The following is a 22,749-nucleotide window of genomic DNA, read 5'->3' as shown; positions in this document are numbered from 1 at the left end:
TTTTGAAGAGCTCAGAGGGTCTTTCCACCACAGTGATGGCCAATTGCAGTTTTCCCCCTCTTCTGCCTGTTTCTCAGATGAAAGCATTAGCTCAGTATCATTTATATAATACGGTTGGTTTCACTTTCTAAAAGTGTTGCTAAGTTTCTCTTCTTAATTGCTCCCCCAGCCCTAAATTATGAAATACTTGGTGTCAGATGTGGTAAAGTGTCCCAAACACAGTAATTGTCAGCTGTTTGGATGCTTTGCTCAAGGTTGAGTTAACAAAGAAAAACAATGACCATAATGGAAACAGATGGGATAGGCTGGCCAGTGGTTAGAATGCCTGCCTTCCACTTGAGAATTATATGATTTTAAGGGAGGGATTTTGGATTTGAAGTCCAGCAGACATTGGCAATTGGGCAGAGAGAAGGGTGAGGTCTTGAGGGCAGAGGCCAGGGGTGGGAGTGGGTGGAGGCCAGGGTCCCTCCGGGTTACTCTGTAGGAGAAAGGTACCTAGTTGAGGCTTTGGGGAGGAGGCAGGAGAAGCCTCAGGGGTGGGCGGATGGACCAGGTTGTTGAGCATTCACAGGCAGGGCATTGCACAGCTGCCTGGCGGGATTTAGGAATTCACCAACAGGAAAGTCGTGGAAGCTTTCACCAAACAAAATAAACTAACAGGACTTGAAATACATGTGAGATTATTGTGACTTTGAGCTTCTAATTTTATTCCGGAGTTATGGGTCAAGACCATAGGAGAATTCCAGGTGTCAAAATGATTAGTGGCTGAAGAAACAAATTTTCATGATTTAATTAAATCAGTACTGGTTCCTAGGAAAAGAGTCACCCTCCTCTCCTTTTTTGTCCTCTCCTGAGTGGAGCCAGTCTTAGTCAAGATGGGACTACACAAACACTCCAGAGCCTGCTCGACTTCCTGAAGTCCTTCATAAGACTTTGAGTTCTTAGAGCCTCTGTTAACAGATGCTGACATCATTGACATAGAGCAGTTACGAGTGATCAACACTCAGTTCTAGAACCTAAACTACAGCCTGCTCTTTGCATTCCCCTTCTCATTTCCTCGAAAGGAAACCAGAAGTGTACTGAACTCCTCCTGTGCTGGGTATAAAGAAGGAGATATGTTATAGTTAAAAGGGGGCCACTAAAGTTAAGCCATGTGTGCAGGCCATCTGTTGGGTGCCACCTGTGGCAGTCACAGTTCTCAGTTCACTTCATGAACCTGTGTGAGGTGGAGACCACTGTGCCTTGTGGTCCATTCTTCTCCATCACAAGGAGCTGACACCAGCTGGCTCCTGAGCCTGGTGTTGAGATTTCAGGTGAAAAAAAGCCTAAGGGCCACTGACACTGTTTTCAGGATGGTGATCAATTTGCTGGACAAAATTGAACTGAACTTTAATGCAGGCTTAAACTCTATGCAGAACATTTGGAATATTGTCACCTTATATTTGGCAGGAAAAATAAAATTTATCAAGTGACAAGCTGACCTAATGAGCTAAAATGAAGTTAGTGTTCGTCCCTGAGTTCTTAGGTTGTGAACTTGAAGTTGACCTAATTTTGCAGAGCTCTGAGCCTGCAGTGTTTCTCTTTCCTAGGGTCTGCCTGTGCTGGATACCTGCCCTGACAATGGATCATGGCCAGGCAAGCAGATGGGTAGGCACCTGGGCCAATGGCAGCGGTCAGACTGCTGGTCAGGTTTGGTGAGCAACCGGCTGAGTATTTTCAGTTTGGTATGGAGAGTTCCTGGCTGGGAACTCTCCAGAGTGACTGTGTAATCTTATTCTGTAAAGCCTTTTTTTTTTTTTTTTTTCCGGACATTTAAAAAAACTGTGATTACATATAGACATAAAATTCACCGTTTTAACCATTATTAAATGTATAGTTTAGTGGCAGTAAGTACATTCACGTTGTTGTGTAATTATCATCACCATCCATCTGCAGAACTTTTTCGTCTTGCACAACTGAAACTAACCCATTAAACACCGCCAACTCCCCATTATCTGCCCCCTCCCCTGCCATCCCCTGGAGCCCAGTTGTCTGCCTTCCATTGCTGTGGCTGTTTTGGTACCCAATATGTGAAAGCTTTCTGAAAATCAGATTTCTTAAACTCTCAAGACTGGTGAAAGCATACACTAGCTGGAAGAGAGCGGGATTTGGGGATAGCTCGGAAAAGAAATCTGCTCGGTTTTAAATGGTCTATGGATGCAGGGTGGATGTCTTGCCCCCGGAGTCAAGGATGCACACAGGTGACTCTTGCTGGCCAGTGGGCGAAGCTGCCCAGGCGCAGAGATTCTAAAACGGAATGCTGGCGAGGAAAAGCAATTAGCAAGCCATTTAAAATTTTCTCATCCGAAAGAAATTCTATAGGTTGTTTTTGGCAAAGTGGCGTGTTGCATTAGGCTTCGTGGACTCTCGTACTCTGTAAATTAAAGAGGTTTGGGGTCATTGTGGTTTCTTTTTAAATTCTCTTGTTGGCTCGATGCCGACAACAGCCGGATCTGCCATGATGTACTAATTTGGGGTATTGGAAGGGAAACTTCCCCACTGGTCAGCAGACTCCAACTGTCCAAGGCGTCAGCTTTATGGGTTTTCATAATGAAATTATAAGGGGTTTGCATTTCTAGGAATTTGACTCACTTTTTATAATTGACGCCTTTCACTTAAAATCTGAGTGCTGTTTCTTTTGGCTCTATTGAGTGTTTTAAAATCTCAATGGAGCTCATTTTTGGATAATTTCTTAAATGTAACATTAATTTTACTTGTTATTCGTATTAATTAGTAATCAGACAATTTGAAGGGACAGCGGAGGGATGTTGAATTTATTTTAAACATCTTTCTTCGGGACCGGTATGGTTTATTTCCCGGTGTTAATGGTGTACTCTGGATTCTTGTGTAAACACCTTTACCCTCCTATAGGGTAAGTTCCAGTTCTGACCTACCTTATGGGTTGTCCTCTCGGGGATTAAATTGATTAATAGTTATGAAGCCCTTAGGACCAGTGCTTGGCTTGCAGAAAGTGCTTGATTGGTGTTTGCTAAGATAACTTCTGTAAAGCCTGTGTGTGATCCTGGCTACAAAGTCATTAAAATTGATATTTTCCCTAGCTAAATATTCAATTTAAAAACCGTCTGCATTCCCATGGTTGGGAAATAGTGGATAGGTGTCCTTCACAGATCAGTTACTACTACAGAACATGGTTGCCTCGGGGCTGCATTTCTAAAGCAAGCTTGCGTCCAGCCTCCTTTGGGGTCTGCTAGCCTGTCCTTCAAGGCATGGCATGTCCTCTGCATTTTCCTTGTGACCAAGATGCTGCTTCTGACTCCTCCCTCTCTTCATCCTCCCCACCCCAAGAGAAAATACAACAATAGCAATTTCAACTCCAAACTGATTTCGGATTCTCGTCTTTTATCTTTTTCCTCTCACCTAACTTGTCCTTTGTCTGTCATGTCTGCTATGGGTCCCATCTAAATCTGTGCAGGACCCTAAGGTTTATCTCATTGTGTCCTGTAGGCTCCTTGCGATGTGCATGTGCAGAGGTGCCTCCCACAGCTATACCCATATGGGCAGAGATGCTCTTCCTTTACAGGCGTTTGGGGGTGCCTTCCATAAGAGCCTCGAGGACACTCAAACTGCTACAGAACTCATGAGTGGCTTTTAGAAGCGGTGAAAGTAACCCAGTCTCCTTTGTCATGGCCTGGCTTCTTAGCCAGTTTCATCTCCTTCCCTCTGTGACATCTCAAAGCAAAAGCAGTGTCTGGGAACTTTAGGTCAGTGGCTGGCTTGCTTGCTTTAGGATGGACCTTGCTCTGAGCTTGTGTGTGCTTTCCCTAGCACTGCGACCTCTTCGTTCTCATCAGAAGGGGCCAATTTCTGGGAAAATAACGAAACAGAAACTCTTTTCCGAGGAGAAGAGGACAAAGACCACCTTGCTTTGTAAAGCCATGCCCATGAACCCCGGTATGGATTTATAAGCATCTTCACCGAATTGACAACTGCACATTCAGGTACATAACTTGGCATGTATCTATGATAATGAGCTACTTAATTCCTGGTTTACAACCTGGAAGGGCCATGAGAGCTCCCTGTCCCTCTGCCCTGTACCTGGTACCCCATTGTGTCCAAATGCCCAGAAAACCCTTGATATCTTAATTTTAAAAAATCTTTAAAATTTTCCAGTTGTGGTAAATTATGTGTAACATAAAATCAACCATTTTAGCCATTCAGTTGAAGCAGTTAAACAGTTAAGTTAAATAGTTAATTGGTTATTAAATTATACTCTTTTTGTGCAGCTATCACCACCATCCATTCATACAACTTTTCTCATCCAGACTGAAACTCTGTCCTCATTGAACACTAATTCCCTTTCCTCCTGCCCCTGACACTCACCCTTCTACTTTATGTCTCTGAATCTGACTGTGCTAGGGACCTTATATAAATGGAATCATATAGTATTTGTTTATTAGTAATGTCTTATTTCGCTTAGCTTAATGTCCTGAGGGTTCATCTATAATGTAGCATGTGCCAGGATTTCCTTCCTTATGAAGGCTGAATAATATTCCATTGTTTATCCATTCATCTGTCCATGGACACTTGAGTGGCTTCCATCTCTTGACCATTGTGGACAGTGTTGCTATGAACATAAGTGTGCAAATATCTCTTTGAGACCCTACTTTCATTTCTTTTGCTTTCAATTCTTTTCAATACTCAAAAGTGGAATTGCTGCATCATATGGTAAACCTATTTTTGATTTTTCATTGAGGGATTTTGCATTGTGGCATTTGCAGTCTCCAAGAAAGTCATTTTCCATTACACCACCAGATATTTCCTGGAAGACCAGACTCATATTCTTTCCCCTTATTCTGGAACTTTGCCCTGCCCCCACTGGAGGCAGCATGCATGGAGCGTGTCCACGGCCCAGATCTGCATCTAGAGCCTGGGGATGGGGCTGGCACCCTAATCCTGCATTGTGGCTGGATGATTTTGAAGAGCCTGTGCTAGCAAGAGGCTCACAATTCATTTCACTTCATTTTCAGTTTCATTTAGAAGAGAAAAATTTCCTTAATATATCCTGAGAAGATGACTTCTATTTAAGGAATGAAAGGTGCTCCTACTTAGGCATTGAAGAAAGTGGAACTTCGTGACATGCTGGCTGGGGAGGCTGTTAGTGTTAGTATAGCAGTTCAGAGAGTGGTTTTCTCAGAAAGATGGCTTAATCAGTTCAATTTTGATCCTTGCTGTTTTCAAATCACCCTTTCTAGTCCTTTATTTTTATTTTGCAGAATACCACTTCACTTTGGGTTCACATGGTGATACCCTAAAAGAACTGGGGCCCTGTACCCAAGAGTGCAGACGGTCCTTCCTTCACTTCCTTTCCTATGGATTTCGGACAGATTATTTGCTTCCATTTGTGCTTGGAAGGGACATTCTCAAGTGTGTTGGCTCTCATGACACTGGCACTGTTCCACCCAGTGATTCAAGGAGGGGTCTGGGGCTGTGTCTCCAATCTGGCTACTGAAAATGTAAGGCCTGACCCCCTTTAAAGGGTTTTGTAAATAAATGGTTTTCTGTGTAGGGCTTAACGATAATTGTGCAGATTTCTCGCTTACATGGATTTTAGTTGCTGCAGTGACTCAGCCTGTCAGTTTATCTCCTTTGATTAAAAAAAAAAAAAAAAATAGATGAGCCCCAGTGAGGAGTTGTGAATAGAGATGGAGTTTCAATTTTGCAAGATGAAAAGAGCTCTGTGGATGGATGGTTGCACAACAATGTGAATGCAATTCATGACACTGAACTTACACTGCAGAATGGTTAAGATGATAAATTTTATTTTATGTGTTTATGACAATTTAAAAAATTTTAGGGAAAAAAAAAGCCCGAGGACCTGAATGTGCCGGGCTGGATGGAAGCTGTATAAATCTGGAGCCTGGACATTTTATCATCAGGGTTCTGTGCATCTCAGAGTGTCAGGGAAAGGACTAATGATTTTTCCTCTAATCATTGCTAATCGGTGCTGTTCTAAAATACAAAACAAACAAACAAACAAATAAATAAATAAATAAAAATAAATAAATAAATAAATAAATAAAAAAGTAAAGATAAAACAATTATTAAAATCCGGTTACTAATGCAAAGGTTGTATGCAATGGCCAGGGCTTAAAGGGAAGAAACTAATCAAACACAACTGGAAGGATTTTCTTAAACTCCATGAAGGAAGAGGCCTCCGCTTGGTGGAAGAGACTCAAGAGCTCCTGCTTCACTGGCTTCTGGGATGCCAGACACAGGAGGGCTGCCCTGGCCACAGTTAGGTAGCCTTTTGGCTGCGGCTGGGACTGTAAACGTATGATGGAGTCCCTGTGATTCGATGGTACCCTGCTACCACATGGAGGTGGGAAGGCTGCTCAGGCTTTGGGGTGAGTGCCTACTGCTGAGCCATCCTCCAGGGTTTTTTTGCCCAAAATGTGTAGACTCTCAAAAGTTGCAATGCACAGATCTGGTTCCATTGGTTGGGGAAGAATTTTCCTTACATTCCAAACATATATACCTGGATGACTACTGAAATTTCAGTCTGCCCTCCCTGGGGAGAACTGCTTGCAGCCTGGGGACACATAGGCTTCCCTGAACCCGAGGGATCCGTAAGGGAGGCTGCCATCCCAGCACAGCTGATCCTCCGGCCCCACCAGAGCAGAGGTCACTGCCAGGACAGCAGGAGCTTCAGGGACAACCCATGCCTCTAAGGTTTTAATGTGGTTTAAAAACCCTCCCCTGAATTTTCCTTTATTGTGCCTGCTCAGCAGTTATTACTGTTTGTTTTTTTTTTTTTTAAAGAATTCTCTTCAAACGAACAGTGTTTTTGTCTCTTCATTAATAATAGTTTCTTAAAACCAGCAATTCAGAGTTGCACATAAATCTAGTCTATAATTTTCTACATTTTCTTTAATGTGCAATCTTCTATTGGGATCTAGAATTTCCCAGGGAAGAGCTTGTTGGTTCTTAAAAAAAAAAAAGAGCATGCTGGTCGGCTCCCTTTCTTTGTTCTTGGACTTTCTTCCACATTTTTTTATATTTGCTTTCATTTCCTTTTTCTCTGCTGAAAAATGTGTGGTTTTGCCACCTCGTCTCCTCCTACATTCATCTACCATGTGGAGCAAGGACTTATGGTCTCTAAAAAGAAATTTGGGAATGTGGGTGTGTCCATGCACATGTGTGTGCATGTGTATATACATGCATGTGTGTGCATGTGTACATACTCAGTATGTGATCTCATGCATGTGGGGGTGTTTGTGCATGCCTTTGCATGACTGTATGTACACGTGTGCACATAAGTCTATGTGCACATGTGTGTACATAGACACATTTGTGTCCATGTGCACATGTTCTGCAGCTGTGAGCTCGGCACAGTTCCAGGCAGCAGGCAGTATTTAAGGTAATAAGTAAAGAGCAGTTTAATTTTCCTTTCTGGAGCCTCTGCTTCCTTAGCTTGGAACAAGGGGCCTCTAGAGCCATTAGTGGCATCAGAAACAAGGAGCTATCTGAGGCCCATTGTGGGAGCATTATGAGCCAGGTATCTGATTTTAGAGAGTGAACATTGTCAGCCTGGAAGGGCCTAAAGTATGTCTGGTTGTCTGGTCTTGTTCCTTTGCGCAGGGCTGGTGGTTGTTCTCTAAGTGCAGAGAGGAGGCTCCGGCCCCAGTGTCTCAAGGGCAGCCTCAGGCGCCTGGCACAGTGTCTGGCCTCCTGCACCCTACGCCTCAGTCTCATCGTTGGGAAGCAGTAGGGTTGAGATTTTTCTCCAGGGTAAGGACATGTCTTGCTTTGGCCCAGGTCCTGCCATACTTCTGGAAGGTGTCCTGGAGGAAGACAGGCTGAACCTAGCTGCTGGAACATTCTTAGACCCTGATGACTCCTGGGCATCCTTGTGTCAGGTGATGACAGAATGAAGTTGGGAGAGCTCTCAGATTTTGATCTGGTGAATCTCCTCACCCCAATATCCTGTTGTTATCCTGGTACTCAGTCTGGTTCAGGCTTTACGTGAGACTGCCACTCTGACAATATAGGATGGTGACGCCTGGCCTCGTGGGTGGTTCACATTGTTTTTGTTACTCTGAATATAAAAAGAAAAAGCCACTCTCCTTTAGAAATATTTCAGCCATCAAGTGATTGCATTTTTGCAAATCAAATGGATTTTGTTTGGAGAATGTAGCAATCTCTCTTTATATACATAAAACAAGCGTGGGTGTTTTATTGCCATATACGTCTTAGCCAACCTCAGCCTTAGGTATTTTTATGAGCTCCTAAGAAGGCTGCTCTGGAAACCAACTGACTGGATATGTTGTTAGCCCCTTTGTCTACAGAGTTGCTTGAATTCTCTGTGCTCAGGATGACCAGGCTGACCCAGGGTGGGCACCATGCTGCTTCTGGAACACTGAAAATGTGAGGAAACTCATTTCTGGGCAAGTCGCTGATTTGAGAAAATTGTCATTTTTTACAGAGAGTAGTTAAGTTGAGGTTGTTCTCCAACTGTCTACTTTTGAAATATTTCATGGAAGAGTTTGAAGATGTGGAACTAGGTTCATTTCTTACTTGAGAAGAAAAAGTATGAATTGACCTCTTGGGGCAAAGCCACTCCACCAGTCTAATGCCCATTTATTTTGGGGGTTTGTGTTACAAAATGAGAAGGGTGCATGGTAGGGCTAAGGTTTAAGCCTGACTCTCTCAGCTTTCCAGGCAGGGGGGAAGCCTATACATAACAAGTGTGCCAGAGACCCCACGCAGTGTGTGAGTGTGTTCTTCTGAGCTAGCTGGAGTCAGGTTTGTCCATCTGTCTTTCTAGGCCAGAACACAGAAAATCCAATTGCTCTCTTGAAGTAGCAATTTTCCTTTTCCTTGAATTCTCTTTAGAGGGAGAAGATTTTTTTTTGTATTTTGTTATTTTGAGTATATGTGTTTTTTTCTTTATTTTTAAAAAATTGTGGTAAATTATGCACACCACAAAATTGACCGTTTAACCATTTTTAAGTGTAGAGTTTGGCGGCATTAAGTATATTCACACTGTTGTGCAGCCATCCTCACCATTCATCTCTAGGACGCTTTTCACCTTTCAAAACTGAAACCCTGTCCCCATTAAACACTAACTCCCCATCCCTCTTCCCCCAGCCCCTAGCACCACCCTTCTATATTCTGCCTGTATGAATTTGACTACTCTAGGTCCTCATGTAAATCGAATCATACTATATTTGTCCTTTGGTAACTGGCTTATTTCACCTAGTATGATGTCCTCAAGTTTCATCCATATTGTGGCATGTGTTAGAATTTCCTCCCTAGTTACACAGTTTTTTAAATGGACATTTGTTTTGCCAGTGCAGACAAAATGTTCATATATTGACTCCACCTTGATGAACAAGTTCATATTAAAATGAGTTAGACCCTGTGTTTTCATTGCTATCAGAGTCTTGTGTGTCAGCGAGGGCAGCCTCACCCATGGGGTCTGACTGGGGTGGGCCTGGACGTTCTGGCCTGACCCATAAGCAGTTTAGGATGTCCTGCTACACGAACATCAGTGGCACTTCTCTATCAGGAAGTGCTTTGGAGATCTGCTTTGAGCAGGGGAAGTTTCAGGTGGTCAGGGATGGAAGCATGGGAAGGCCTGACTTTGGGCTGGGGGAAGTGAGGTGGGCCCACTGGAGAGCTGATCAAGGGCCTGAGATCTGGGTTTCCTGGAAGGAAAGAAAGGGGAGGGCCCTCAGAGGGAGGGGGAGGTTTACTTTATGTACTCGTGCCAAGTAGGAGAGAAAATTGAGTATTGTGCTTCGGATTAGAAGTGAGGTGTTTCTCCAATATAGGAAAGAATTAGATAAAACACTAGGGAAACTTTTAAAATAATTGTTTATCACCCTTCCTTTCTGTTTTTGTGGGAGCCTTAAACTCTAAGTTATTTTTGGAATGTGTAGGGAGCCAGTCCACCACGTTGAGATTGTTCCCCCATGTCTCACATGAGCTAGACTCTCTGCCCTGTTCCGGTGCCAGTGGTATTTGTTGTGGAGGAGAAATCGCAGAAGGCAGAAAGTCCCAGAGGTGGGACCTTGCACTGGGTGGAGCCTTTGTACGTCATTTCACCTCCCAGAGCCTTAGTTTCTGTATCAGCAAAATGGACATGGCAGCTCCATTGTGAAGATCAAAGAGATGAGACTCGATGGGAACTGAAGAAGAAACTGTGCACGAGAGGTTTCTGTAAAGTGCCTTTGGCACTCCTGGCCTGATGCTCTAGTCGAGGCCAGCAGCACCTAGCACAGGTACAGATAGCCTTATTTGCACAGGGGCTATAGAATAATAAACAAAACTCTTCCTGTGCCTCAAGTTGAGAACCATCAGAGCACCTTTATATTTAACGCTGAGGAAGGAGATAATATACTGAGCCAAAATTTGAAGTTACACAGAGCTTTTCTTCTGTTGGAGAACCTAGAGCTTAGTTCTAAATTGAGGTCATTGTAGGTTTGGTTACATTTGAAGCAACTTGTAAACTATCTCTGTCTCTTGGTTGTATGTATTTATGACTTCCCACAGGCATCTGAAACATGTCCACAGATAGTTGCATTTCTGATGGGTGAAGTTGGATATAGTATAATTTATGCTTGATGCACTATATAATTTATTTATATTCACCATGCAATTTTTACTATTCCTATTTATAGTATAGTTTTCATTTCAGATGGATGTGGTTGGTTTGTCAAGTAAAACAATTTGATGAGATAGCCCTCGTTTCTTTACATTGAGTGACAAAGAGGAATCAGAGAAAAATTAGAGAACTCAGGGATGATGGTGCCCCTGTGCCCCATTTGATCAGTAAGTAGAGGGCTCCTGGTGAAGCTTCCTGACTTGTTCTTGTGAAAATCTGTAGCTTTTTTTTTTAAAATCTGCCCAAAGAAGCAATTCACAATCTAGTACCTGATTAAACATAGTCCTTTTTAATTCCAAGAGTTTTGCTTAGTTGCTCTTTAATTAATAATGGATTCCCTTCTTACAAACAGCTGCGCATTCTTGACTTAAAAGTTTTTTGCCTCCAAGAACGGACTTAGGTGCCTATTTTTAGAAAATTGAGGTGCAAAGTGGGTATAACCTTAGTGACAATTTGGGGACCGTGGTTTTATGACACAGATGAAGGCTGGCGATAGGGAGCTCCCATCTCCACCTCTTAGGTTGCCACTGGGAACTCACAGCTTTCCCTTTTCTGTCTGCTTTTCTTGTTCAGGCTTCCTGGGTAGGTTTTAAAAGGTTTTCTCCAAGAAGCCAGTTTGTCAATCCTTTGAAAACTTTTTATCACCATTTCCCCCCAGTGCCACAATTATTTAACAATTATGTGTGCACATTACTTGGTTTCTTTTAGGTTAATCATGGCCTGTTAGGCCTCCTTCCCCCATGACCCCCACTCAGATGTTTGGCTCCCCACCAGCCACAAACCCTACCCCAAGCCTCATCTGTGGGTGCCACATTGCAAAGTTGCAATGCCATCCTGGGGAAGATGCCCCTAGTCAGTGCAGAGCTGAGAGACCCTGGTACAGTGGGGCAGCCTCCATATGGGACCAGCTGGTGACCATTCTAGACCCAACTGAGCACGGGGCAGGGTAGGACCCTGTTGCAACACCCTTTCCCTGAGCTCTGGGTGTGGTCTGTGGCTCATCAGGAGCCAGACCAATAACATGTGCTGGGCCGATTCTCGCCCTTCTCCAGTTGTCTGTTGCTCAGCAGCCACACGTGAGCTGTGGAACTTGTCTCCATGGGGAGAACCACTGGATTCCAGGCTGGGATGCCTTTGGTCTCTAGGTACCTACAGATTAATGTTTTACTAAATTATCAAGGCTTAAGGCTGCATTCATAGGTCATGGGTAGATTTTATACTTTTATAAGGTTAATTCTCTTACTCTTGGTTTCCCGGTGTGTATGTGGGAAGGTGGCGTGTCTGTAGTGTCAGTGGCATATACGTGTTACTCCCTGGTATGTTTGAGTGTATGGTGTGTGTGGCTGTATATGTATGTGTATGAATTTGTGTGTAGTTTCTTAGTGTGCGAATATGTTGAGGTCGAGGTGTTGGTGAGTAAAGGCAGAGTTTGGGGAACACTTTGGGGAACCCGGTCTCAGGTAGCTGCCTTTTCCTCTCTCCCTCTGCTCCCTTCCCAGTCCAGCTTTCCTGGCCTCTCTTCTCCTAAGTAGACCTGTTTCTCAGGTGGCTCTGACTCACTTTTCGACACTCCTGTGCACCTGACTTCAGGGTAGGAAGGCTATCTCCTCATCACCAGTTCACTCCCTGGGTACATGGGCAGAGGCTCAGCCTGTGGTCCTTTTGGCAGAGAGCACTAGGCCAAGCCTCAGCTTTAGGCATGGACTTCAGACCCTCCAGCTGGGGCTCCCCTGTAGCGGCTGGTCATAGCCTGCATCCCCACTCTGCCTTGGTGGGATTTATCATCTCCATTTCACCCATTGCTCCTGGGCTCCCTTGACCAGATCTTGGGATATGAGTGCCTGGCCCATTGAACAGGTCTCTTGGTGCAGCTCAAGGTAGCTCCTGGCGGCTGTGGGTCCTAGAGACCTGGAGGATGACAAGGCCATCACTCTTGGCTGCCCTCATTACCCAGAAAGTCACTTCAAAGTGACCAGGGCCAAGGCCAGCGAGAGGGTCCTCGAGCTTATGGCATGTTGGGGTCTAAGGCTTTCTTCTGCCTCCTGAAGGCCCCGGGCTGGGTACAAAGTGCCAGAGACACTGGCAGGCGCCTTTCATGTGTGGCTCTACAGGTTCCTTCCTCTGCCTCAGGTCTCTACCCTTGGTGGAGGCAGGAACTGCACCCAACAAGGTGTCTATTCAGCTTGTGAATGGACTGGCCTGTGAAGTCCTGTAGGGGCGCCTAGGAGATGATCCTCTTTGATGGTAGGTCCCTGGCCCAGACCCCTTGGTGAAGGGAGCCCTGCACTGTGTATGACACTAACATAGGTGAGTGCTTTTGTCATTCCCTAAAAATGGGTATATGTGTGAATGACACCCCAGTAAATTTGATGTGAACCTAAGTGTGGGCTCTATGGTACCTCTCGGGGTTTGGATCTTCACTCTTCCTGTGTGTTTTTGGGTGGGTCATTTTATATCCTGGGTCTTAGCATCCATCTGTGAAAGAGAACACCACTTCTCCCCTCACGGGGAGTGTTATGTGGGGCGAGTACCAGCACAGTGCTGGCCACCTGATATTGGCCAGATGACCACTGTCATTGCTTTGGATCTTTAAGTATGCCGCAGCTCACTTCCTTTGAAGTAAGTTTGGAATGGACCTTTTTCAGAGAAGTGCTGGACATGGGTTACTTCACTAAATGCACATAGTCATTTGAGACTTCCTTTCCAGAGGTGGTGGCCATGATGGTGAGGCCCGGGGAGGGCATCCAATGGCCTGGGGGCCTAACTGTGGTGAGATCTGGACCAAACCTTTAGGATGTCTGTGTGGTCTGTGTGTCATACACCCTCTGTCTTTAGACATCTTCAGTCTGGCCCTTGGTGACTTCCTCTGTATCCAAGAATACCTATGTAGACATAGTGCCCCTCTTAGAAGTGGACCCATCCTCAGGGGACTCTGGGTGTCCTGACTGGGTCTGCCCCTAGGTTTCCCACCTGGCCTCCTTGAGCCTAGGAGTGGACATCCCTGGGCCTTGAGTGCTTGATTTAGAAGGAGAGGTGGGGTTCTGAGCGAGCCAGCCTGCAGAGCCCCATTCTGGTGGGGTCCAAAGACTACCCAGCCATACCCCACCACTGGGCCCTGGGAAGCCTGTCGTCTGTTCACTGCAGGTTTCCAAGCTCACCCCACATCCTGGCCTCCACACCTGCGGCTGAGGTTTCCCTCCACCTGGAGTGCCTTCCTGCCTTCAAAATTTTGCTCCTTGTTCTGAGCACGACTTGGTCTGACTTCTGCTTTTATCTGATAGAAATTTCTTAAAGTGATGAAGTTTGTGTTACTGCTTGGGGTGTGTGTGTGGGGGGGCAGCCATGGGATCCTTTGTGCCATTTGTTAGCCCTTAGACTTTGGCAGCACCTAACTAAGGGCATGCCAGGAGACCCGGTTCCTTCCTCTTTCTGTACAGATGGGTGTGACTGTCTGTCTGCCCTGATTCCCCATGCGATTATTTTGACCACACACAAGAGACCGTATTTGGATGCAGTTTGAAAATTAAGTAGTATAGTTTTAGGTGCTAATGTTAAAATTAGCTTGACTCAAGTATAATGGGATTGCAAGCGCTGACCTCCCACTTAATTTGGGAGTGTTGATTCTGACCACAGTGCCTCCCTGGTCTAGTGAGCCCTCCCGCCGATGTGTACCCAGCTCCCATGCTAAATCTAACCCATAGGGAAGAAGAGCTTTCCTGGGTGGAGGTGCCCCCTCTCCTTCCCCTCCTGGCTCTCTCTTCGGATGAGCTGTGTTACCCTAGGAGAGGGTCTGAGGAGGGCGTGGAGGGTAGGGTAGTGCTGCCCAGCGGTGTTTGCTGGGGCTTGGCCAAGCGGAAAGCAGCCCTGTCAGGCGTGATTAAAGAGCCCAGTGTTGGAAAAGAACAGGCCTTTATGTTGGTGGTAAAATGATTAGGAAGTAATAAGAAAAATGCAGGTTTGGACAGAACATTGTTTTGTTTAGTCAGTTTTAAGCCCTAAAGGATAAAGAAAGGACCCTTAGAAGTCATTTAAAAAAGGATTACAACATTACACATGGATATTTTTCCACCTGATTTAAGGGGCCAGACAGGCTGCTATTGGTGATTCTAGTCCTTATTCCAATGAGGCAGTTTCTAGAATGGGAGCTGGAAACAGAAAGTAAGTGGAAAACAGAGTGGTCTGAGCAGGAAAAGTCACCTGGTGATTCGCAGTTCTGTCTACCACACAAAATCCAGATGGGGGCATGATGGAGATATGAAGAGAGTAAACTCTGTTGGTTTTGAAGTAGGTTTCTGAAGATAAACTTGGTGAGATAGATTTGTGGGGAAGCAGGGGGGTTCAAGGCTGGATCTAGAAGATTCTGCCAGACAGTCAGCAGCCAGGATGACATGGTGGGGCCTGATTGGTCTCCTGATACACCTTTTTTCTTTCAGACTACAGGATACAGACTGCTTGGGTTTTCCTTCTAGAGGGAGGAAGACAAACAGATTTGGGGACATTTTTTCAATAATGAGTCCTAATTTCTCTTGGACTCTGGATTTTATTATGGCTTGCAACACTGAACTTCAGCATTTGTCAAAAATAGAAGCTGTCACATTCACTTAGTAATATTGCATTTGAGGTTCCTCCATGTCTTTTCATGGTATGATAGCTCATTTCTTTTCAACACTGAATAATATTCCATTGAGTGGATGTGTCACAGTTTATTTACCCATTCACCTACTGAAAGATGCCTTGGTTGCTTCCAACTTTTGGTGATTGTGATCAAAGCTGCTATAAACATCTCTGTGCAGGGTTTTGTTTGAGCATAAGTTTTGAGTTCATTTGGTTAAATACCGGGGAGCATGATTGCTGGATTGAAGGTAAGGGTTTGTTTTATTTTGTAAGAAACTGACAAACTGTCTTCCAAAGTGGCTGTGCCATTTGCATTCCCTCCAGCAATAAGAGTTCCTCTGACTCTAAGTGCTTGTCAGCTTGTGGTGTTGTCATTGCTTTTGATAGGAAGAGTTTTCAGTGAAGAGATAACTTGAGTCTCCTGCAGGGACCAGAAAGGACAGAATTTTCCTTGATCAGTGGAAGTGCCTCCAGACATCCAATGTTGTGTATTTGGAGCATGGAGTTCTCTGTGAGGGTTTTCAAGTCATGTGTTTTTTTTCTGTTTAGTGGTAATTTAAGCCAAAATTGGTGTCAGTCAGTGAGCAAACACACATATTATGATGACAGGAGAGATCAGATGAGCCTGAGGCACAGCATACAAAGGAAGGTAAGAAATGAGGGACAGAAATACTGGAATGTTGGAGGGAGGAACTTTCCTGGTAGAGGGTATGGCCAGTGCAAAGGCCCTGAGGCTGGAACAAACCTGCAGAGTTCTCAGAGCAGGGCCAGAGTAGTAGGGCCTTGCAGGCCACAGTAGGGGTGTTAGATATTCTGTGTGCACTGGACAGCTTTTGGAAGTTGTTTGAGCAGAGGAATGCTGTGATCTGGTCTTATGTTAAAGAACACCCTGCCCATGGTGAAAGCCAGAAGTGGTAGAAGATGGAACCCAGCTCTGGGCAACTAGCCTCGTGGCCAGGCTGTTCTGTACCTTCTGCAGGTGGTGGGCAGGATGCCAGGGTGTCTCCAGGCTTCCTCTCCACCCCCTGGCCTATGGCCATGATAGATTTCCCTTTCGTCATTAGGTGTTCTATTATATGGCACAATTGACTTTCAGAAAGGGAGATTGTCCTGCTGGCTTGGCCTTGTCTCATGAAACACACCTGGGTCTAGAGGTCAGAGATAGGAAGTCAGGAGTCAAACTGTGAGAAGAATTTGATGATGAGTGTTCCTGGCTTTGAAGAAGGAGGGGCCATGTGGCAAGGAACATGGGTGGCTTCTAGAAGCTGAGAGTGACTTCTAGCTGACCAGCCAGCAATGGAATGAGCGCCTCAGCCCTGCAGATGCAAATGACCAAATTCAGATAACCCAAGAGAATCCAGAGCCGCTGGAAAGGAAACACAACTGTGCTGACACCTCGATTTTCACTCTGTGAGACCCTGACCCGAAAACCTTCTGTGCTGCGCTTCAGCTTCTTGTCTATAGAACTGCAAGCTAATCATGAGTTTTATTGTTTTAAACCTCTAAATTTGTGGAAATTTGTTATGCAGCAGTGGAAATATACTGAACACAGATACCTTCTGAACACTTGAAAACACAGATGCAAAATATCCTATATAGAATTTAGCAAAGAAGACCTGGCAATACGTTAAATGAGTAATAATAACAAGTGTTTTTCCTAGGAATTCTAGGATGAGTAAGCATTTTAAAAATAATCCTCATTAACAGGTTAGAGGGAAAAATAATCTCAGTAGATACTGTACATATGTGCTTGTGCTAAATTTCAGATTTCTTTGCTGATGAAAAAATTAGTAAAAATTGCCTTAACTAACTCAATAAAAGGAATCTTTTGGTAACCTACAGTGAGTATTACATTTCAAGTAAAAGATTTGACAGTCAGAGAAAAGACACAGATGTTTGCAGTCATTGTTACTGTGCAGTGCTGTTCTGGAAGTCCGACTCATGATAATTAGAAAAGAGGAGAGAAAGCTGTCATTATGTGTAGGGTATATAAATGTTGCTCTGGAAAATTAAAGAGAACCAACTGACAGCGTTAAGACTAAGGAGAGTGTTTAGCAAGGTGATTGGATATGAGTTAATACAGGCATACCTCAAGGACTGTGAGTTCAGTTCCAGAACACCACAATAAAGAGAATATATCAATAAAGTGAGTCGCATGAATTTTTTGGTTTCCTATTGCATTGAAAAGTTATGTTTACAGTATACTATAGTTTACTAAGTACGCAATAGCATTATGCTTTAAAAAAAATATATATTTTTTTTTAATTAAAAATACTTTATTGTGAAAAAATGCTAACTATTTGAGCCTTCAGTGAGTCATAAGCTTTTTGCTGGTAGAGGGTCTTGCCTTGATATCAGTGACTGTTACTAAAGGTTGGGGTGACTGTGGAAATTTCTTAAAAGAAGAAAACAGTGAAGTTTGGCATGCTGATTGACGCTTCCTTTTAGGAATGATTTCTCTGCAGCACGCGATGCTGTTTGATAGCATTTCACTCACAGTAAAACTTTCAAAATTGGAGTCAGTTCTCTTAAACCCTGCCGCTGCTATATTTATTAAGTTTATGTAATATTCTGTTTTTTAAAACATTTTTAGGAGAGGCAACCCTTGGTTGACCTCACAGATTGCAAGGACCTCGTCATTTTACAATCCCTTTTATTATTATTATTTTTTTCATGCCGACAGCACCTGGTCTTCCTAGGTGGTCTTCCATCCAACTACTAACTAGGCCTGACCCTGCTTAGCTTCTGAGATCAGATGGGATCAGGCTTGTTCGGGGTAGCATGGCTGTAGACTTTGTAATATTCTAAATCCTTTGTTGCCATTTCAACATTCTTCACAGCATATTCACCAGGACTAGATTCTATCTCAAGAAACTACTTTTTTTTTGCTCATGCATAAGAAGCAACTCATCATCCGTTGAAGTTTTATCATGAGATTGCGGCAATTCAGTCATATCTTTAGGCTCCACTTCTAGTTCTAGTTCTCTTTCTCTTTCCACCATGTCTGTAGTTACTTCCTCCACTGAACTCTTTTTGTTAATAATTTTATTTTATTATTAGTTTCAAGTAGACAGTACATTGGTTAGACATTTATATAGTTTATAAAACAATCCCCCTGATTACTCTTTCTCTCTTCTGGTTCTGTACCTAGCCATTACATTAATATTAACTGCATTCCCTATGCCGTGCTCCCCATCCCTGTGACCAACTATCCACTAATTTGTACTTCTTTAACACTTTACCCCTTTCTCCTAGCCCGCCAACCCTCCTCCCCTCTGGCCATCACTAGATTGTCCTCTTTATTTGTGAGTCTGTTTTTGATTCGTTTGTTCTTTTTGTTGCTTAGATTCCACATATAAGTGAAATCACATGGAATTTATCTTTCTCTGTTTGACTTATTTCACTCAGCATAATAACCTCTAGGCCCATCCATATCATTGCAAATGGTAGGATTTCGCTTTTTTAATGGTTGAGTAATATTCCATTGTATATATGAACCATAACTTCTTTATCCAGTTGTCTTTTGATGGGAATTTAGGTTGCTTCCATATCTTGGCTATTGTAAATTGTGCAACCATGAAAATTGGGGTGCATAGATTTTTATGAATTATTGTTCTGGTTTTCTTTGGAAAAATACCAGAAGTGCAGTTACTGGGTCAAAAGGTATATCCATTTTTAATTTTTTGTGTAACCTCCAGACTTTCTTCCATAGCGGCTGTACTAATTTGCAATCTCACAAACAGTATATGAGGATTCCTTTTTCTCCACATCCTCACCAACACTTGTTCTTTGATTTATTGATGATAGTCATTCTGACAGGTTTGAAGTGATATCTCATTGTGGTTTTAATTTGCATTTCTCTGATGATTAGTGACTTTGAGCATATTTTCACATGTCTATTGGCCATCTGTATTTCCTCTTTGGAGAAGTATCTGTTCAGGTCTTCTCATTTTTAATAGGATTGTTTGATTTTTTGTTGTTGTTGAGTTGTATGAGTTCTTTATATATTTTGGATATTGATCTTTTATCAGACGTATTATAAGTGAATATCTTCTCCCATTCAGTTGATTGTCTTTTTGTTTTGCTGGTGGTTTCCTTTGCTGTGCAAAAACTTTTTAGTTTGATGTAGTCCCATTTGTTTATTTTTTCTTTTGTTTCCCTTGCCTGAGGAGATATGTTTGAAAATAAATTACTAGTAGCAATATCAGAGAGATTACTATCTATGTTTTCTTCTAGAAGTTTTATGGTTTCTGGTTTTAACATTTAAATCTTTAATCTATTTTGAGTCTATTCTTATATATGGTATAAGAAAGTAGTCCAGTTTCTTTCTTTCCTTTTTTTTTTTTTTGCATGGATCTGTCCAATTCTCCTAACACCATTTACTGAACAAAGTGTCTTTATCCCATTGCCTCCTTTGTCATATATTAAGTGAGCATATAGGCGTGGATTTATTTCTGGGCTCTCTGTTCTGTTCCATTGATCAATGTATCCATGCTGTTTTGATTACTGTAGCTTTGTAGTATAGTTTACTATCGTGTAGTGTGACTCTACTGAAGTCTTGAACCCTTTGAAGTCATCTATGAGGGTTAGAATCAAGTTCTTCCAAACATCTGTTGATGCTGATATTTTGACCTCTTTCCATGAATCACAAATGTTCTTAATAACATTTAGAATGGCGAATCATTTCTAAAAGTTTGTCAATTTACTCTGCTCAGATTCATCAGAGGAATCACTATCTATGGCAGCTATAACCTTATGAAATGTATTTCTTATATAATAAGACTTGAAAGTCAAAATCACTCCTTGATCCATGGGCTGCAGAATGGATGTTGTATTTGCAGGCATGAAAACAACATCAATCTTGTTGTACATCTCTATCAGAGCTCTTGGGTGACCAGGTGCATTGTCATAAGCAATATTTTGAAAGGAATCTTTTTTTTCTGAGCAATAGGTCTCAGCACTGTGCCTATAATATTCAGCAAACTGTGTTATAAACAGCTGTACTGTCATCTAGGCTTTGTTGTTCTAGTTAGAGCACAGGCAGAGTCAGTTTAGCATAATCGTTAAAGGTTCTAGGATTTTTGCAATAGTAAATTTAACTTAAAGTCACCAGCTGCATTAACCCCTAACAAGAGAGTCAGCCTACCCTTTGAAGCTTCGAAGTCAGGCATTGACTTCTCTCTAGCTATAAAGTCGTAGATGGCATTTTTTCCCAGTGTAAGGCTTTTTGATCTACATTGCAAATCTGTTGTTTAATGTAGACATCTTCATTTTTTATCTCAGCTAGGCCTTCTGGATAACTTCTGCATCGGCACTTGCTGCTTCACTTGGTACTTTCATATTATAGATATGGCTTCTTTCCTTAAACCTCATGAACCAACCTCTGCTAGCTTCGGACTTTTCTTCTGAAGCTCCCTTCAGAGAATTGAAGAGGGCCTTGTTCTGGATTAGGCTTCAGCTTAAGGGGATGTTGTGGCTGGTTTGATCTTCAATCCAGACCACTAAAATGTTTTCCATATCAGCAACAAGACTATTTGTTTTCTTATCATTCATGTATGTGTTCACTGGAGTAGAATTTTTTAATTTCCTTCAAGAACTTTTCTTTTGCATTCACAACTTGGTTTTTGGTGTAAGAAGCCTAGCTTTTGGCCTGTCCTGGCTTTTACCATGCCTTCCTTACCAAGCTTAATTATTTCTAGCTTTCAATTTAGAGTGAAAGACAGTGTGACTCTTTCATTCACTTTTACACTTAAAGGCCATTGTAGTTATTATTTGGCCTAATTTCAATATTGTTGTGTCTGTGGGAATAAAGAAGCCTGAGGAGAGGGAGAGAGGTGGGATCAGTGGGTCAATGGAGCAGTTAGAACACATACAACATTTATAAATTAAGTTTGCCACCTTATGTAGGTGTGGCTTATATTGCCCCCAAACAGTTACAGTTGTAACATGAAAGATCACTGATCACAGATCATCATAATAAATATAACGATAATGAAAAAAATTAAAATATTTCTGGAATTAACAATGTGACAGACATGAAGTGAGAAGATGCTGTTGGAAAATGGTGCTGATAGACTTCCTCGATTCAGGGTTACCATAAACCTTCAATTTGTAAAAAATGTAGTATTTGCGAAGTGGAATAAAGCAAAGTGCAATCAAATGAGGTATGTCTGTATAGAAAACCTATCAGCTTCCTGATGAATTAGGAGTGACCTATTAGAACAAACCCAAAAACTGTAAAACACCTATAAATAAGTCTATCAAAAAGTATGTAACATCCATGAGACAAAAATCATAAACTTACTAACAGATACCAAAAGAAGACCCAAATTAAATGAGAAGCCTTGTTACTATCAAGGGAGACTCAGTTTTGTTCAAATGTCAGTCCACTAAATAATCTATAAATTTAATGCATTTTTAATAAAAATTTCAAAAGGCTTTTTCATCAGAATCAATGAGCTGATTCTAACATTCATGTAGAACTACAAACCTAAAAGTGATCAAGAGCATTTTGAAAATAAACAATAAAAGTGGGGAGGTTATCTTATTAGATGTAAAAACATAATCCGAGACTCTAATGATTGGTATTGTGTATTGACATAGGAATAGAGATAACTGCTATAGGCTGAATTGTGTCCCCACCAAATTCATATGCTGAAGTTCTAAACCCTAGTACCTCAGAATCTGACTGTGTTTGGAGGCAGGGTCTTCAAAGAAGGAATTAAGATAAATGGTGTTACTAGGCTGGCCCTAAGCCAACACGGCTGGTGTCCTTTTAAGAAGAGGAGATTAGAACACAGACACACAGGGAAGACTGTGTGAAGATGCAGGAAGAAAATAGCCCTCTGCAAGCTGAGGAGAGAGGGCTCAGGAAAAACCAGCCCTCACACCTTGATCTCAGGCTTCTGGCCTCCAGGACTGTGAGAGTGTACACTTCTGTCTTTTAAGAACTCCCAGCTGTGTTACTTTGTTATGGCAGCTCTAGAAAACTAATACAACAACCAAATAAGAAAACAAAAGAATTCAGAAATTAAGCCTTGTCTGTGCGAACACTTAATACAGCAAAGATGTCGGGGCTGTTGGGTATTCTGTGGGGAAACATTACCCTCACCATTCACAAAAATAAATTTTATATGGAAGGTTGATCTAAGAGGTTAAGGAAGTACATGTAAGAGGTTAGGTTTATAATCTTGGTATGGGAAGTCTTCTTATGAATACAAAAGCTATGTGGGAGAAGATTCCTGCATTCTTTATGTGAAAATTATCATTTCATAGTGGAGATATCTTCGAGTGATGTGTCTTTTTTCTCTGAGACAATCTTCCACTTGGAAATCTGTGGTCTCTTGTTCAGGAGAAAGGAGCCCTGGCTGATGGGGTTTGGGTTGGTGAGACCCCCAGTGGGCCTGGTGGAGTTTTCACTCTGTGCTGTGAGAGGCGAGGGGCTTTGTTCCAGAACCACTGAAATCCGG

At 42.7% G+C, this 22,749-nt stretch overlaps 1 protein-coding gene and 1 pseudogene across 1 annotated transcript in view; one reads left to right on the top strand and one right to left on the bottom strand.

Annotated features, from left to right (window-relative positions):
* Positions 1-22,749, top strand: part of ROR2 (receptor tyrosine kinase like orphan receptor 2) — a 202,070-nt gene that overhangs the window by 29,212 nt on the left and 150,109 nt on the right. The gene's annotated exons all lie outside the window — the stretch shown is intronic.
* LOC118601197 lies at positions 17,955-18,073 on the bottom strand (annotated as a pseudogene).

Source organism: Rousettus aegyptiacus, unplaced genomic scaffold (assembly GCF_014176215.1).
Source record: "Rousettus aegyptiacus isolate mRouAeg1 unplaced genomic scaffold, mRouAeg1.p scaffold_m13_p_3, whole genome shotgun sequence".
Lineage (NCBI taxonomy): Eukaryota > Metazoa > Chordata > Mammalia > Chiroptera > Pteropodidae > Rousettus > Rousettus aegyptiacus.
Note: the sequence above shows the minus strand (reverse complement) of the source record. Positions and strands in the feature narration are given on the sequence as shown.